We start from the raw sequence: 19,337 nt of genomic DNA on the forward strand, positions 1-19,337 counted from the left end.
GTGCCTTAGGCAACAGATTCAGAATATAGTTTTCTGACACCTTCAGCAGCTTTGCTTTCCTAACCAGTGCTGAGTTACAAACTTAATTGTGACAGCTGGGTGTCAACATCAAGCCACAGCTGCAGTCCAAGATGGATGCTCAGGCAGTGTTCAGACATCTAAATTAGGTGAAACTCAGAGGGCCAAAATTAAGAGTCTATTTAATTGCATTTAATGGGAAGAGACAGGAGGCCCTCTCTCTGGATAAGATATAGGATAAGACATAACAGGTCCTTATTCCCTTCAGTACTTTTTGCTCCCAGAAAACATCGGGTAAAATCTTCCTCCTGAGAACTGACTGACAATGAAATTGAACACTGTGAAAGCAAAAATGTGGGGGACAGGAAAATGGACCCACTGAAGCTTCTCCATCCTCTCATGCAAACCTCAGACCTTCACACTAACACCATGGCTGACCTTGGCCTCAGTGAGAGGCCGTGACATGAGGTTTGGTCATATTCCTGCTCTCAAACAGCTATGTGAGTTCCATTTGCAGACAGGAAAGGGTCAGCTGGCTGCTGGAGCCCTACAACAGCTTTGTTCTAGTGTCCTTGTCTCCCTTCAGCCTCTGGCTCTTGTTCAGTTAGGTCACATCTGCACTGCTCACTGAAACATACCAGCTCCAATTTGCAGGCATGGAGACCCAGCAGCATGGCTTGCTTTGCATCTGTACACCTGAACTCTCTTCCTTTCTCTTGTCCCTTTCCTGCCTCAAATAAGTTTTCCTCTCCCAAATTTCTGGGAACAAGGGCTGGCCAATGCCACCACAAAGCATTTCCTGGGAGAGTGCTGTCTACTCTGGGTTAAAATCATGGCAGGGGCCATGCCAGTGATGGGACAGCGAATATGGTACAAGCCAGGGCTTTAGGGCATGGTCTGTCCCTGCTTACAGATGCAGCCTGGCCACATTTGCATGTGGGGACACAGAGCCAGATGGGAACCCAAGTGGATGAGCAAAGGGTAAATCAGTTCTTTTCAAACTGAGAACACAGCACTTCTTTTGCCAGATTTGAAGCCTGTTTTTTCACTCCATGTGGTCTTAAATAAATCTGTAAATAAATGCAAGTCTGTTAAGGGAGAAAGGCTGAAATCAACAAGAATTTTGAAATTAAAAGCTATTGTAAGATGGCCAACCTCCTGGGCACTGTGAGCAAAACTGGAAGTTTTAGTCTGAAGCAGACAAGGAGCTACTGCAGTGGGTCCAGCAGAGGCTACAAAGATGATGAGGGGATGTAGCATCTCTCTTATGAGGAGAAACTGGGAGCTGGGCCTGTTTAGTCTGGAGAAGACTGAGTGGGGATCTCACCAATACGTATAAATATCTCAAAGGCAGATGCTAAGAGGGTGCTGCCAGGCTGTTTTTGGTGGTGCCCAGAGAGAGGATGAGAAGCAATGGCCACAAACTAAAACACAAGAAGTACCACCTCAACATGAGGAAGAACTTCTTTACCTTGAGGGTGGCAGAGCACTGGAACAGGCTGCCCAGTGAGGTTATGGAATCTCCCTCTTTGGAGACTTTCAAAAACTCTCGGGACACATTCCTGTGTCACCTGCTCCAGGTGCCCCTGCTTTGACAGGGTGCTGGACTGGATGCTCTCCAGAGGTCCCTTCCAACCCTAACAATTCTGTGATTCTGTTAAACATCTGGGTGGTGTTTAAGGACCACTGTGTGCTGCTGCCACCACAGGAGAGTTGGGAGGTGTGGGAGCAGAAGAAGGTACTAAAAAGCACTACAACACATACCCTGATTCCCATCAGCAGGAAGGGTAAGAGCCAACAAGCTTGCTGAGGAGATGCTGCAGGAAAAGTAAAAAACGGGATCCATTTTCCACTTTTCCAGAAGTCTGCTGTCTGGCTGAATATTTACATTGCTCAAGTTGGTCCTACTTGTACAAATTTGCAAAAGGAGACCAGACTCTTGGCCAGTCAATCACAATTAATAAGGATAACATGAATGAACCAAGCAAAGTAACTAAGCCTGAGGAAAAGGAAAAAAACCAAAACATCTGCTAAGGTGTTACTTATTTCCTCTCCATCCCTTGGCTACAACCAGGATGTTGTCTTGTCTAGTTCAGCACTTGTGATACTATCCCATTGTTGTTTTAACAGGTAAAATAACAAACCAGCATGCAGGTGGGTTTTCTCATAAAGAGCCATCATTGATCTCAATTTTATAACCACTCCTAACGAATTTCTGGAAGTGATGCAGTTACTCAAGTTTCATGGCTGAAAATGGGCTCTGAGCACCACAGAGGATAAGTTCTTTTTTAGGTCAGATTACCCTGCTTCTATCCAAAGGATATCATATACTTTTTTCTGAAGCATTTAGCAGGGATACTTGTCAAACCAAAGTGAAACAAGAGGCTGAGATCCAGGATGGTGACTCCCATATTCTTCAAGGCCAGCTTTAATCTTGCTGCTGATCTGTCTTTAAGGATGCCAAATAACGGTGAAATGAGATGGCACAAAGATGAGATGATTTGTTTATAATTCATCAAGTGACACATGCTTTCTTTCCCAAGTAGCCTGTTGGAGTCCCTCCCCCCTGCCATGGAGCCCTGGGAGATGGGCCCTGGGGTGGAGGCACGGGGTTTCCCTGCCCCTGGTCAGCCTCATTCCCCATTGGTTGGTTTGGGTTCCCTGGTGTGGCCAAGGACCCTCGGGTCCCGTGACTGAGGAGTTCCAGAGCAGAGCCCCGGCCATGCGGCTGGAGAAATAAAGACCTCTGAAACATCTACCACGAATCTGTCCATATATACTTCCTTTCCACGGGACTCCTGGTTTGATATAGGCGTGTTACAGTAATCCCCACTGTAACAGTAGCCTTACACCCAAATGTGATTTTGGTTTATAATTTACCATTCTATTATTTATTGACCACATGTATTCAGGTCATAACTGTTAATACAGCTCGAATTGTTCAATTGTTCAATTCTTCTTAAAAAAAAAAAAGCAAAAAAAGTGATTTCTTGAGTAAGAGCCAAGAAGAACATGGCAAATTGGATGGAAATAGCTCACAATTCATGCAGAAAAGGAAAGTTAAGGAATAAGTGCCGGCCTTGCATGGCTCCACAATGGGCCATTGTTAACTGATGCCAAATCACATACATCATCTTCCCTGGAAGTGAAGAGCTATTACCCGAGCTCTGCAGGGGAAGAATAAGCTGGAAGGAGCTGTGATGCAGTCATCTCCCACTGAGCTTTCTCTGGAACTTTCCTTTGTTGGGAGACGCGCTCCAGTCAGCCTCAGAGGAACCACTTGTGAGGGTTGTGAAACCACACAGATCCCTCGAGATCTTCAGGGATGATGGGCATGGCTGAGTTAGACGGTGATCAGCATGCAGCTTTGAGACAAGGCTTGCCCTCTAATCACTGCTCCAGTCAGCACTGAATTACGTTATACCTACCGAACCCTTTCAATGCATTGTCTGAGAAGTGCCCTCTCCTAAGTGCTCCCCTACCCTAGAAGACTGGGACACCTCACAACAGATAAATAAATTATCCATTGGTATCTGTGGAGGCTGGTGGGCCTGCTGGACAATGAATGAAAGGAGTCCTACAGTCGGATAAGTCCTAGGTTCCTTTCCAGCTTATGGTGACTGAAAAGCTTCCCCCAGAATGCTTTGTTCTGTTCTGTTAATGTACCCCAGTTCTGCTCCCCTGGCTGGCTCTGTTGGCCGCCACAACCGTTGTTACCTGATACGTCCTCAGAGTTTCTCGATTAGTTCTCTTACCCGGGACCCCCCATTGCTCTGCCCCGGAACTTCTCTGAAACCTCGCACGAGTGCGGATGCATCAAATCTCTCCTGTAAAACCCTATGTGAAAACTCTTCCTGTTCATTCACCGTCGGACTGTTTCAGCTGGCTATCCAGTGTGTGTGTGCCAGTGTGCTGGCCGCACCAAGAGGCTTCCTTGGAGATGCTTTTGGGAAGGTTGCGGCATGTTGCCATCTAATAGAAACACGACAGGTATCTGCATAAAAGAGGTACATTACCTCCCTCTGATGGGTATCCCTGTGAGAAAGGACTACTCCAGCTTTTGCATCTAATGGTACTGGACAGATTTTGTGATGGTTGATCCCTGTTACAGATTGGGCTCTCCTCCTGCCCTGACATCAGGTTCTATTCCCTGCTGCATGGCTTTCATAAATGCCTAGTCTGGGGTTATGCAGGCCCCTTAACTGTATCAACACCTCCCCTGTGTTTTAAAGTGCCTTCAACTAGGTGCTGAAGCTTGAGGGTGCTCTTCTGTGTGGCAAATCTATATGGATATGACTCATCTCACCTAACTTTAGTGGTCAGCCAGATGGATATGGGTATTTTGGTTTCTCTGTATAGACAGTGGAAACAGTACTTTAAAAACATATTTTAGATGTCTCCTTGTCCTGGTTACAGGAGAAGTTTAGCACTATGCGGGTGTAACCCAAACTGTGTATTCCACTCCCCTCTATATCATTTCTGACAAACTAGTAATGATGGGTCTTTTGCAGTAGCATGCCCAGTGCACACCTGACACCCCAGCTACAAGCTGGGTGTTAAATAAGGTCAGGGAGAAGCAGCAACCCTGCAAAGCAGGGCAGTGTTTCTTTTTCTTCACAAATGACTCACCTGTGATAACTCCCTCCAGGGAAGCACCAGCACAGTCCCACCCATCCTGAGGGGGTCATCTCTGCTAATGGGCCATCATGGACTCAATGGCACCAGCAGAATAGGCAGCTGCAGTGACTCACAGGATTACATCATTCCTTTGTGAAACTCCCCGCCCTGAGGGCAGTACTGAGCATTCCCACCTGAACCTGACCATATATAACTGGGGACTTGGGATACCACCACCACTTGATGGATCCAGAGGAGGATCAGAATTTCTACAGGACCACTGCTTTCAACTATGGCCACCACCCTGACCAACAGGGTGCTAGGTTGTACTCTGACATTGTGGGTTTAGGCCAGTTTTCTGTGTATCATTGCATTTATTGTAAACTTTCTATTGAATTGTAACTCTGACCTGAAATCTCTCTTAAGGTAGTTGTGTGGGGTTCATTTCTCTCGCCAGTTTGCTTTCAAACCAGCACACTCCTTTAAGAAGAAAATGAGTCATAGCTTAGCTGTACCTATTCTTGTCACTGACTAGGAAGGGAAAAGCTCAGATACACATCTAGTCCACTGAAACCCATAAATTGAGTCTTGCTTTTGACTCAAATAGGCTTTTGACTGAAGCCTGCTACACTGCTCTAGCACTGAAGAGGCCCCGCTGTAGAATCCACTCTGAAGCCGCTGGAGATACATCTTGAGTGCTGTAGGACAGCAGCTGATATAACCCGTGGCTGGGGAAGGTGGTGTTGTTGTCTAGACTGAAAATTCCAATATTGTGAGGCTGTCTTATGGTGTTGTGCTAAAGGGAATCTGGTTTGTGTATGAGCTGCAGAAATCGCGGCTACACTTGCAGGCTAAGCCTGATTTTAGTGGGCCATTCTTGTAAGACAGATCTTAGCCTAAAATACATACATGACATTGGTTAAGAAAACCACAAACATGTAAGAAAGGTTTCTTTATGAGTCTTATGGACAACAAAAGGCCAGGCCAGCCCAAGGAGGTGACAGCACCATGCTCAGAGCACAGTTAGAGGAGGAGTGCTGCCACCTGAGGCTGCTCCAGAGGCATGCAACCAAATAGACGCTAGAAGAAAGCAAGCCAGAGCACACTAGGGAAATATATTATTTGTATTTCTTAAAGTTCTCTCTGTAAGCTACTCCTGGTCTTCCCTTTTCAGATTTTCAAACCTGGTCTACTCAGGAACAACACTGCTTATTGACAGGTCTCCAGTCCCACAGAAAAGGCTTAGCAAGACCAAAGACGAAGTGGTAAGGCATTTGACACTTTCCAATAATGAAATGGCAACCTTTCTTTTCTTTAACACTGGGATATTATCAGTTAATATGCTGCCAACCTGCAGACATGGTGCTTTTAGCACTACTGTTAGTTTTTAAGGTCTGGTTGTTGAACTAAAAGATTACCTTCAGTATGAGAGGAGACCAGTGATTTTAGTGATTAAAGGAATTTTAGAGAAGGGTTCCGTGGCCTAAATATGCTCAACCATTCTCACTTTCATCTGTTTTCCTCTACACTCAGAGGATAAGGAAATGATCATATGTTTGAAACCAGATTTGTGCAAGCATGTTGGTAAACAAACATAACTGTTACCTTGGAGAGCAGCTTTGTTCAGGCTTATTTTTATTATTAGATATCAATTCTAAAGCAGATGAAATTAAGATGAATGACATTATTTTTGCCTATGCCACTCTCTCTGGCCATTCTCTGGCTCTGCTATTAACCTTGGGTTGAACTGGCTACTATTTAACTTGTACCTTATTTTGAATCCAAGCTCGTAGAAAAAATGTATAAAGGAAGATACTGGAACCTGCAAGTCAGTCTCTGTGTTTTCAGTACAAGCTAAGAACATAGAAAAACAATGCACGAATTGTACTCTCTGTTTTAAAACAATTTACTATTTAAACTCGAGAAGCCTTGGAGATACCAGCCTCAGATCCTTCTTTCATCAATGTCAACAACGAAATTCCTGTTGACTGTTGTGGTTAAAACTATTTGTGGTGGACATCTGTCCATTGACTTTTAAGGACTAGGAACTTGGGAGTGGAGAAAAGTATGCAATGTTCTTTTTTTTTAATATGGTGACTATTAAGATGAGAAACACAAAAAGATTCTTTCTTGAATGTTTCTCCAGGATATAACAAAGGTAAATAAAGAGTTACACTGAGAGGGGAGACAATTTCCAGAATGGATGAGGACAGAGCCATGGAAAGAAGTAGTCAGCTGAGGGTGACTGATTGGAGAAAGATCTGCAGCCTCTGCTCTGAGTCACTAGGGGCCCTGCAGAGTCCCAGGAAACTGGTGGGAAATAACCGGCTTGCCTTGTGCACTGAAGAGTGGCAGGAAACCAAAAGGTAGAACTTTTAATCTCCACTAAAGCCTCTAATTTCCTGCATTAGAAGGTTTGATCTCTAAAATAAATTTCAATTTTAGTGGTGGTCTGAATATTTTTGCTTTCCCTTGCCCAAGAAAGGAAAAGTGGAGGGTTATCTACCATTAGTTTGTTCTTTGCGAATTAGTTCTGAGGACTTTGCCCCACCTGTGGAGAAAGAGGTTTTCCTTCTCATCTTTGTGCTAGAGGATTAATTTATTCCACTGCAGATCACGGCATACTCAGATTATAGAAAAAAGAGTTCTACATTAGATTGTGCTAAGTGTTACTGGCACGTGGCAGCAGAGCCACAGGCTGGCAGCAGACTCTTCTGCCAGCACATGCACGGCCCTCGCCTGCCTGGCTGCCTGTCCGTGGTGGGCTCTGCAGTCACATTCCCACGCACATGATGTGCAGGACAGAGACGAACTTCAGGTTAGATTATCTCACTCTTCCAGTGCAAGGCTCCATGGAAAGTGCAGCTGCAATGAGACACTCAGCCATCACAGCCCTTCTCTGAAAAACCTTTTGCTGAACTGTGCTACATGTACTGCTTTTTCCAGCTAGAAAAGAGCATTCTTTAGCAATGGGCATTTGTGCCTTTCTCTGTGTTTTTTCTGTTCTTCTGTTCCCTGTTGTTCAGCATTATCTTTTGCATGCACTGCGTTTGACAGACAGAGGCCAGCCATGCACATACAGGGACGGTGAAGACACCAGGGTACAGATAGGCTATGCAGTGAAATGAATCTGTTCAATGGGGTCCTGACATCTTCTTTTCCATCCTCTAGCTCTGATGGCATTTTTCCCTCCAGTAGATATGAGATGCATCACTGTCCCACTTAACCCTGTTATGTGATCACTAAAGTACATGGTTTAATATTCTGACCTTTTTCTTGGAGGAGAATCCCATATTAACATTTACTAAAGAATCAATACTTACAAATAAGGGCCATGAAATAATTAGATAAAAAAAAGAGGAAAGACAAGAAAAAATTTTGCAGTCTACTCAAGCTGCATTACTTTCTGCTCATTTATTCATCTCACACACAGAGCAAGCTAAATCCTAAGATCTACAAACCACTGATGTTAAGATGGTGCAGATGTTTTTTAATCACTGCTCTCTGCTAATTGCAGCAACCAGTTTCACTTCTCAGATGTGTCTCCCTGACCTATGAGGCAAGGGTGACTGTGTACAACACATATGCAGTGCTGGACTGGATTTCAAATCTGTTTTTTAACTTCCAAGGGTTTTGTGTATCAAAAACCTCAAAAATGCAGTAGTCATAGTATAGACATTCAATGTTTTACATGTTTCAGACTGATAAATATCTGGGCTATAGTATCAGCAGCTACTTGGCTGAAGTTGCCTGAAAGCTTGCTCAGAAGGCAAATGCCAAATCACAACTTTCATCACTGAAAACTGCATGAGTATTTCTACTCACTATGCAAGAGGATTTTGCCCATTCATCATCTTGTTGGATTACCTTGGATAATGAAAACTGATTTCACAAGCCCTTCTCTGGCCAACAATGAACCAAAGCTGCTGGAGACATACTTAGAGCCAGCTCTATATCCTTGGACACTGAAGTTTTCCTTTTACCCACTAAAGCAGTAGTAATACAAATATCCCCACATGGCCTCTAAGTGCTGGCAGACTTTAAACCACTTGTGCCGTTCCCAGAAAATATCTCATGAGTAATCTTGCACTAAAACCTTGGCTCCAGACCTCCCAAATGCAACGGAAATCAATAGGACTGTTTATGCCTATTGGGACTTTTTTAGGAACTGAATGTATTCATGAATAGTTAAGGCTGAGACATGAAACAAGGTTTCTGGATGCTATACAGTAACCATAAAAATATTGTCCACATATTTCCTTAGTATTAAGAATATATTTTATAGTGTTAATAATATCAAGTCAGAAAGTATAAATACTCACTGAATGAACTGAAGATCTATGTCAAGAGGGAGGAATAACTAGTTCAATTTTCTTTAAATGGAGAAGTAAGTCTATATGGATAGATCATGAGAGGGTTCAGAGCTATCTAATAGGACTGATGTGGGCCCTGCAACTGAAAGGAGCATAGTCAGTGACCCTTTGTGAGAAGCCTGCATTTCACAGATTTCTTATGCAATCAGGAAGTAGTCATTGAAGCCATATGTCAGTACACTAAATATTCCCGTGGAGCTCAGTTCCCAATTTAGAAGAAAATTACAACAACAGCAACAACAACAACAATAATAATAATAATAATGCCACAGCTCAGAACACAGGGGATTTCTGTGTACTTCGCTTTTGTGCTTAGAGGGTGCTTTCCAAAACAAGAATCCAATTAAAAATTGTTGTACACATACGCATTATTTTCTACCCCTTTTCCTTCTCATCCCCCTGCTGCTCCAATGGGTCTTTAGGCTGATGGCTACATTCTGGTGTTGGAGGAGGAGAATTCAGTATCTGGGGTACCTCTCTGAAAGCACGTAATGTTCATGTTGATGGTTTCTTCTTCCTCTCTCCAAGAGCCACCTAGGTCATCCTTTGCTAACATGCTCTTGCACCTTTGTCCTTTCTCCACCAGTCTGCATCTTCATGTTATGTGCACATTACTGTAAATGCTGCCTTTTACATAGGTTAAATGCTACCTTTTATTCTCTTTGTTACCCCTAAACCCACTTTTCACCAGGTTTGTCTCTGGAGAGACAAACTGACCATTAGGGCACTGTTTGTAGCTACAGGGTCTCTGGTGACAGCTGACACCCTGTCTCTTATCATGCGTTGCCTGTGCTTCTCTACGTTGCATCCCATATCCCTGCTTCTCAAGATCTCTGCTGTTGCACCAGGTCTGTATTTCTCTGCACTGCATCTAGTGTTGGAGTGGTGCATCTCATCCAGTGCAGACTAACTGCTTGTTACTCTGTGTCACACAAAGTAAAAGACATTAGCCATAGACATCTGAACAGTCAGAGAAGCTGCTCTCTCAACCAAGTAAGCCAGAGCTCAATGCAGGTGAGGGAGAGCTCAGCCAAGGCAAGCCTCACCAGCCTCAGTCCTGAGGACTTGCAGACTTGTGTCAAAGCTTATGGTCACTTACTAGGGATAGCAATAGGATAGTCCAGGGCTCTGTTCTTGCACAGTCCCCTGATGTCCCAGTGTGGTGGTCTAGGGATGTGCTGCCTGTGTTAGTGAAAACAGAGCAAAATCAAAAGCAATTGCAGAAGCAGACGTGATTTTTTTTCCCGTTAAGACAGGTGTGACCAACATCATGCATAGAAATTGTGTGTAGGTAAGTGCCTCTATAACCTAGATGGAACAAATAGCTTGGAAAATATCCTTAAGTACCACAGCCTTCAAAGTCCTGAGCCACCAGGTCTTCCATTTACAGAACCACAGATTGGGTAAGGTTGGAAGGGACCATGGTGGGTCATCTGGTCCAACTTTTCTGCTCAGGCAGGGTTGTCCTAGAATACATTACACAGGATTGTATCCAGATGATTCTTTCTTATATTTAGATTTTGTTATTTTCACTTTATTTATTTTTATTTATTTATATTTACATGTGCTTTTATCCCATGTTTATAAATCATGATTTCCTGCTTTGCTAAGTCAGCCATGAAAACAGAAATGCTATAAAACAAACTAGAGAAAGATTAGAAAAAGGTTCCTCCAAAATACAGCTCTGAGCAGCCTAAAGCCATGATTTATCTTGTACACACGTTTTATGCAAATGTGCCTGACTTAAGGAATTACTTTTATCATCCTTCCCCAGGGCTGTGAGAGCACTGTGGTGGGAACAGACAGACAGTGGCATACAGGAGGTAACTGGCAGGGCTATCAACTCTTCTTCATGGTGGTGGGAAGGTTTCTGAATAGCATGGAATTTCATGCTGTAGGCTGGGGACAGCCTCTTGTAATACCTGGTATTACACATTTACATAACAAAAATAAAGAAATGTAATAGCTGAATACATGATATCCTGGTTTTAATAGGAAGGAAAACCACAGCTATGTTGTGGAGCTGAACATGTTCTGCAGCCAGACCAAAAATGTGAAGATTGCGTCTCTGAGCCAGCTATTGTGTTTTAAAGCAAAGGGACAAAGATTCACAATCCCCACCACAATCTGTGAAAACTTGTCTTCCTACAGGGTCAAATGAAATACAACACTTCCATAACTGGTGTTTCTCCATAGACTATGAGAAACATCTGAAACCAAGTACTTGTCACTGTAATGTTTCCCATACCCTACCTCTGACTCACCCGAGACAGATCTCTATCTCTCACCACAGTAGTCATAACTAGCAGCTGAGACATTTTTAAAGTTCCTCTCATTGTGTTATTTGTCAAACATAACCATTTAGGGATCATTAGCAGATAAATGCTACTCAAAATCATGTTCTGATGCCACTAGAAGGGCTTACTGCAATTTTTTACCTATACCCTTGTAGTTTTATGTTTACCTGAGGAACTTATTCATACAGACCTTATTCAGTTTCCATTCAACTTAAAGCTAAGTTTTTCTTATCAGTTAAAGGGAGGAAAATAAGCTCAGAAGATGCATTATAAAGACCTGAGCAGAAAGCTGAGAAAGAGACTGGCAGGGAGAATTCATATGAGAAATCTGCAAATTTCCTTGGTAATTGTTTTGGTAGTGGGACAAGATGAGTTCAGTCATTATTCACACAGTCATCATGTGATCCTTTGGAATGCTAAAGGTCATCTTTGCCCACTTTGTATCAAGTTTGGCATTGGGTTTGAACAACCCCTTGTTCCTCAAGGCAAAGCACATAAATCTGAGTGGGATTTCAGGTCAAGTTAGGCTGAGCTCTGTCACACTGCAAATAAAAGTAAGCTGTATTATGCCCAGCAGTAGGTCTTATCAGTTCTCTGATCCAGTAACCATGCATTTTTGTGAATCTAGGGCTGGCAGAAGGTGGTGTGGAGAATACATGGGCACGGAGTAAGGGCAGGGAGGAGCCACCTTCCCTGGAAGCAGCTTGTACTGTGGCTGCAGGGCTGCACTCTAAGGGCGAGTCTGTTCTGGGATTTCAGCGCTGTTCCAGGGACCTGGCTTCAGGCAACATACTGGAGCAGCTTGCATGCACCTCCTGAGCAACAGAGCAGAGTCTTGGTGCACATGTACTCTTGGTCTCTGCTAACTGCCTCTATAAACATTGGACCCCCATCCTGCAATTGCCTATAGTAACACATACATTGTCCTCCCTCATAACAGGGGTCAGGCAGGTTTTAAGCAATAAAGCTGCATTGCCATCTGATGATTTAGTTAAACCCGCTTGCTACCAAGTCCTACCTGGATTCTCTGACTACATTGGCAGGGGACACAAACTAAGAAGCATTTTCAGAATACACCACCTGTACTGTTAAGTGTCCTAATTTTGATGAGTAAGAATCAAATATTCACTGACCACAGAGAAGCACCAGACCAGGGCACTGCTACACAATTGTTAAGATCTATGCCCTAGGCACTCCTTTCACAAATCCTGCAGTTCCTTCTGCCTCTGCACTTATTTAATTGTTCCCATTCACATCTTCATCCTCACTACACACACAATTTCTTGTTCTGTGCTTTGTAGTAACACATGCTCACACATCTGTAGGTCCTATTGCCTAGAGCTAAGTCCAGAGAGCAGATGGTCTCCAGCTGTATGGTTGTGTGCTCTGATTTCATCTGTCTTTCTGGAGCTGAGCTGTGTCTGTTCCAGTGGGATATGTCAGGGTCGGCCGGAGCCTGGCAGGAAAGCTCTGCACAACAGAGCTGAAAAGCAGCACTGTCAATGTAGGATGTGGCCTTTTCCCACTGAGAACTGCTGCACTGATGCTATGTATGGCCTTATGCACAACATTCTCCTAAAGGGGTGGATTTGGTTTCGGGTTTGAAGGTGAGCCATTCTGGCCACTGGGCTATGTAAGAAATGTGACGGGAACTCTGCTGTCCCAGGCAATTGTATCTTCCTGGCAGAGGGATCCCTGCAGGTTCAGCTGGGAAGAGAGCTTTGCATTGCTTGTGTCCATGTGAAGAGGCTGATGTGATTAAAGAGTCACTTAACTGCTCCTACTGAGAAACTTCACTGGTACATGGCTGACTTGTGCCACTGTCTGTTGTGCCTCACACATAAAAAGCACAAGTATAAGCACTTTGGTAATCTCTGTTAAAAATTCAGTCATAGTATCTGACCTTTCTATCCTTTCATACTACATATTTTTCTGTATTATTATTATTATTATATATTTCTCATACATCACTATGATATTGTTTTATAATATATTATTAATATAATATATTGCTTATGAAATATATTAGCCAATTATTTCATTATATTAATTCTATATATTATATACTTCTCATATATTGTTTTCTATACTTAGTCCTTACATGAAATTCATTGATTTTAACAGACTGAGGATCAAGTGCCATGAAAGTGAAATCCACACAGAATTTAGAGATCCATGGGCATGATCCATTGATTTTGGTGATATTTGCTCGATTGACAGTAATGTGTTCTTTGCTTGTAGTTGAAGAGAGGAAAAACCTGCCTTTACATGCTCAGGCAACATTTCAAGAGCACACAGGAGCTTCACCCACTCTCAGATAAGACCCGAAACAGAAACAAGCCACATCATCTCTGGCTTTGTCATGGTATCACAGAGAATGCAGTTTGGGACCCTTCAGTGATTCAGAAGATATTTTTGGATCACTCCCAACCAGCTGTTCCTAAAACCTGCAGTCACTGTGCACCCTGCTGCTGAGTCATTGCAGCTCCTTCTGTGTGCAGGAAACTTCTACTTTCTGAGGGGGTACAACACTGTTGCAGCCTTACCCTGACCCTCAGGTTTTGCAATGCTCAGTGGCTCATACATATTCCCGGCAAAAAAGCCTCCAAGCTTTTGTCCTTGTTTCAGTAAGTTTAGACTGGATCTACAGCTTCAATAACACAAATACTTTATGACAAGAATAGTCAGAATCTGGGGAGTTTTCTTAGCAGTAGTACAGAACATGTATCTATAGAAGAACATGTAGAGTGAGATGCAAAACAACAGAAAAACTGGAATTAATTTTCTTGTTTATGTTCCCAGGTATGTTAAGATGGCATTGAAGGAAAAGGAAGGCAAAGGAAGCATAGAGCATCAGAAAGTTATAACTATATTAAAATTGTTCATTACAAACCTAGAAAATGGTATTTGGATTGTAACTTGAAATGAACTTGTAATATCCTTAAAACATCCAAATATCTTTGCTTCTGCCCTGCAAAGATGAAATCCCATAGCCATCCCATTTATCTTGAGAGGGAGATGACAACTGTACACCAAGCTCAGAGAGGGAGGAAAAAGGAATTATGATTCTGAAGAAACAACTGACTTTTTTTCCTCTTTCTCTCTTTCTTTTCTGAGCAGAAGTGCCTACCTGCAGCCTTGAGGTACTTTTGTGGGACTGCATTTTGTGCAGTCACATTCTTTGGATGGGAATGACTGGCTTACATTTCTTTCCCTAAAAAGTGAACTATAAAGAAGCCACTGTGTGTATCTTTCCTCCAGTGGCTCAGTGGAAGGAGGCTTTGTGTCAGTTCCTTGCACTATCTAAGGTGATTAAAAGTAATTTTTCTTTTTCTTCCCCGTTATATGCCTTCAGCACAGGGCAACTTGGGTAAGGACCGAAGAGTGAAGGAAAAGTAACACTTTCTGGTGCCCTGACCATTACAGCCACAGCAGTAAGAGGCATCAGCACACCTGCAGGTTTTGTGCAATGTGTTGTTAGCATGTGTGAGACACTCAGCGCACCCCTAAAAGGAGGCCTCTGAGATGACTTTGGTCATTTGGTGAATGTTACCCTTCTTTTCTTCTTGACAGACTGAAAGGATTTTCATGCACCATCACAGGCTGGGGGCCTGCTGGTTGGGAAGAAGCTTTGCAAAGAAAACCCTGTGAGTGTGGACAAGAGGTTGATCATGAACCAGCACTGTGGCAAGGAAGCCAATGTATCCTGGGGTGTATTAGGTCAAGTATCACCAGCAGGTAGCAGCAGGGGATCCTTCCCCTCTGCTCAGCACTAGTGAGGCCCATGTGGAAAGCTGTGCCCATGCTGAGCTTCCCAGTACCAGAGAGACAAGGACATACTGGAACAAACCCAGTGAAGGGTCACAAAGCTGATGAAAGAACAAGAGCGTCTGAGATATGAGGAGAGGCCAAAGAGAAAGGGCCCAGGAAGATCTCATCAGTGTGTGTAAATATCTGATAGAGAGGGGGTGTAAAGAAGAGGATTCAGTCTTAGAATCACAGGATCAAAGAATCACTTAGATTGGAAAAGAGCTCTGAGATCATTGAGTCCAAACTACTTCTCAGTCCAACCTCTTCTCAAAGCTCAACTCCTCTCAGTGGTGCCTAGTGTGGGGACAAGAGGCAATGGGGGTACACTGAAATGGGAAATTGCACTCCCACGTAAGGAAAATAATAAGATTACTGTTTGATTGGTCAAACATTGGTGCAGATTACCCAGGGAAATGATGGACTGACAATCCTTGGAGATACTCAAATCCTAGCTGGACATGGTCCCAAGCAACCTGCTGTAGCCAAAACTGCTCTGAATAGGAGACTGAACTAGATGGTTTCCAGAGATGTCTGTCAGTCTCAAGTACTCTTTGATTTTGTGATTTTTTTAAAGACCTGCTTTTGAAAACTCTTTCTTTTACGTTATCACTGCTGGGAAGCATTAAGCTTTTGTGGATGTCTCAGTGATACATCACTAGTAGTCAGCATAGTTCTGTTAGCTTGAGTTTGAATCATCTGGGTTCAGAGTAGGTGATTTGGAGTATGCATTTCTTACCCTATCTTGCTGACAAGCAGGTTTATCTCCATTTTTGTCTAGAAATGTCTTTGGGCTTTAACAATTAGCAATGAGTCTATAAATAAACACTGAACAATATCCCTTGCTATTTCTAATGTTTTCTGTTATGGAGTCTGGTGGCAAAATCATTCAGATTTTTTCAGCTTTTAAGGAAAGATTCAGAACAGTCCATAGCAGGCAGAGTGCACTGGCCAGCAAAACCATGCTTGCGTGCTTCAGTGTGGCAGAAAACCAGCCAAGCATTACTTGTCTCTAGTTTCCTAATGTCTGATTTCCTTAGCACACTGTTAAAAAGATCAGTATTTTGTGAGGGACAGAATAGCCTCTTGTTCATCTGTCCTTGAGTCATTACAGAAAATACAAGCAGTGCAGGTCAATGGCAACAGTCAGACAGGAGAAAGCTCTCAGCTCTCAACTACATCACATAAAATAATCATTGAAACAGCTATTGTCTAGAGTGTTTACAATGTAATGATTTTCTAAACTTAGTTGACACATAAGATTACTCTGACTTTAAACTCCAGTTAAAGTTTGGATAATCAGTGATTCAGACTCATTTGAGACAGATCCAAGACAAGGAAAGGACATACAATGAAGCTTCTAAAGACTGTAGAGTAGACGTGAAAAATGGATCAATAGACCCTCATGGTAGTTCTTAGAAAACTCAAGAAGTAAGAGCTGACAGAGCATGTGCTCTGTTTTGCAAACATTAAGTCTGTCAAGTATCAGAGATAGGATGTGACAGTCTAAGTGGGAAGACAGCTAGGTGGGTAAAAAACTGATTGTGTGGTCAGGATCGAAGGGCACCAGTTAATGGGATATAATCCATGGAATTCTGGATGCTGCAGGAGTAGAGTTCAGGGGTCTGTCCTGGGACTTGTCAACTTCAACATCTTTACTGATGGCCTGGTGGAGTTTGCTCTCAGCAAGTTTGCATTCAACACCAAACTGGGGGGCAGGAATCAGCCAACATGCTCAAGGGCTGTGTGCCATTGGGCCAAAAGCACAGACTCAACAAAGGCAAATGCGAAGTCCTGTACCTAGAAAGGAATAGTAGAATCATAATAGGGTAATTCAGGCTGGATGGGACCTCAGTAGGACTTTAGTCCAGCCTCCTGCTGGGGAGGAGACTTGAGGGCATATGGACATCATTGTACAGGTGATGTGACCTGGTGAAGTTGGCTGGGATGGGAGGATCCTCAGTTTCAGGCACATGTTTGAGAAAACATGCACCTTTTATGAGATTCAAGTTTTGAAGTGCAAACTGTAGTGAAATTTAAACTTACAGGATTACCGCAAAAGTCTGCTTGTCAGGATTTATTACATTTCATAGTTTTCTACGGGAATACCTCCTGGTTTTAGTACAAAACAGGAGTATTTGAAACACAGAAGGGGTTTAGTGGTGGTGTTTTTAAGAGGGAGTGCATGCCAGACACTCTGAGTAATGTGCCGGCACTATTCCATGCTGACTCTTGATATTAAGTTGAGAAGCTCTTTGGAAAGGTATTTCCAGAGCAGTTTTGCAGAAGCAGGCAGCTACCTGGCATAAGGCACAGACTGTGCCAGGTGTGGGCTGGAACAGCATGGGGCTGGGAGCTTGGGGTGCTCAGGGAGCTCAGGGTCATGGCAGGCTGTCTGCAGGGACGTGGATGCTGCCAGCCCAAACTCAGGCTGGCTTTTCAGCAGGATCAGCCAAGACTGAAGGCTGGCAGTGGACCTGGCAGAAGTGGCAGCCCTGGGATCCCCAGAGGAGAAATGAGGAGATGGAAAGGACTTGGGGAGGGAGCAGGGACTTTCAAGACGTGGATCTAGAGGACAGCCAGGAGGAGAGCTTGGCAGGCGTCTGCAATTCCGGAGCCCTATGGGAGTTTGTAAACACAGTGTAAGGGCCATGTCCTGCTCTGTGTCCCAGTGAGCTTGTGGGAATCCAGGAGCACCGTGGGACATTCCATCAACCATGTGCAGCTCTGGAGGTGGCTCACCACCACTGGGCAGGTATCACTGTCCTGAATCCCATCATACCACTGGAATCCAGATCTGTCCTGTATTCTCTAATGGACCCTGAAGAGTGTAAACTGTGCGTATTGTAACATTTACCTCCATGGGAACTCGCTGTAAGTTGATGGACTTGCACTGACTTCAAAGCTTTTGTCTCAGAATCCATACCCCTTTTTCTCCAAAATCTTTGGTTTGGTAGCTCACGGATGCCCGTGCCATGCCCATACCAGTTGTATTTGTGCTGGTGAAGGATCACTCAGTTGTTTCCCCTCTGACAGCTCGTAAGTGGCCCTCAGCATCACTGCTTGTGTGCTGCAGCATTGCTGACTCAGGGCAGAGTCTGTAGTGGATCCTTCAAATCCAAAGCAGTATTATGTATGGTGGATAAAGCCTAAATTCCCTATTATACTGTGAGTTGAGAGTAGTATCCACATTGGGTTCAAGGACTGCAGGACAGCCTGAAAATTTCTCAAAAGACAAACATTTCCAGTGACAGCTGTCAATGATTTACAAGCCATTCTCTATCCACATTGAAAACTAGCATATGAATAATAAAGAATAAACTTAAGACAAATCATTCTGTACAATTACTACTTCCTCAGATGGTCATATTATGTTAGTCTATTTTGTTGTTTAACTCTGTTCTGCTTGTGTTAATACAAATGACTACTTTTGCCACCAGCTGGCCAAACTAATGCAGAGTTTTCAAAGTACATTTCCTGAGCTAATGGCATAAGCATATAGCCACAAAAGAGTGAACCATTTACACGTTTCTCCTTTGGGATACAAAGTTCAGCATAATTACCACAAACACAAAAGATGCTGTCCTAAAGTTTTAATTAAAACCAAAACCAAAATAAAATAAAATATACACAATCATTCTGAGTTTGGGAAAAAGAAACAAGTCCCATTCTTCTTTGCCACATGGGCTAATAACCAGTTTTAATATGCTGCATTTGTGTCACCAAAGCCATTTATCTCAACCTGTTTTAAGTAAAGAACTTTAACTTTGATGGAAAAACATCCACAGGCCATTTTCCATGGTTTTTCAAGTATTGCTTTGCAGTTAAAAGGGAGATAAATATATAAACTAAATATGTTATAATTTCATGCCTTCATAAATAAAATTATAATATTCTGCAAAAAATTAAAGTTTTACAGTTATACTGAAAATATTATTTAGCCCTGGGTTGTGGACAGAATATATCCTGGCCTTCTGCATGGAGTTGTGCCTGCAAAGAGTTTTTAAATCAGTTTAGTGTATTTCAAGAACATGTTTAGCAATCACATTGGGGTGAAGGATCAGCAGCAAGCTCTGTGGTACCTGCTGAGTAACCCTTATTTTGGATAGGAAGTGAAGTGCACTGTTTTGCCATTGGATAGCCCAGGAAGAACTCGTCTGCCCACTCAAACGTACCTTATGGCACTGTCAGTAATGTGTATCCCCCTGGCATCCACCAGGTATGA

The sequence above is a fragment of the Corvus kubaryi genome, unplaced genomic scaffold (assembly GCF_017639235.1).
Source record: "Corvus kubaryi isolate FWS band 111438036 unplaced genomic scaffold, C.kubaryi_AGA036_p1.0 37385, whole genome shotgun sequence".
Classification (NCBI taxonomy): domain Eukaryota; kingdom Metazoa; phylum Chordata; class Aves; order Passeriformes; family Corvidae; genus Corvus; species Corvus kubaryi.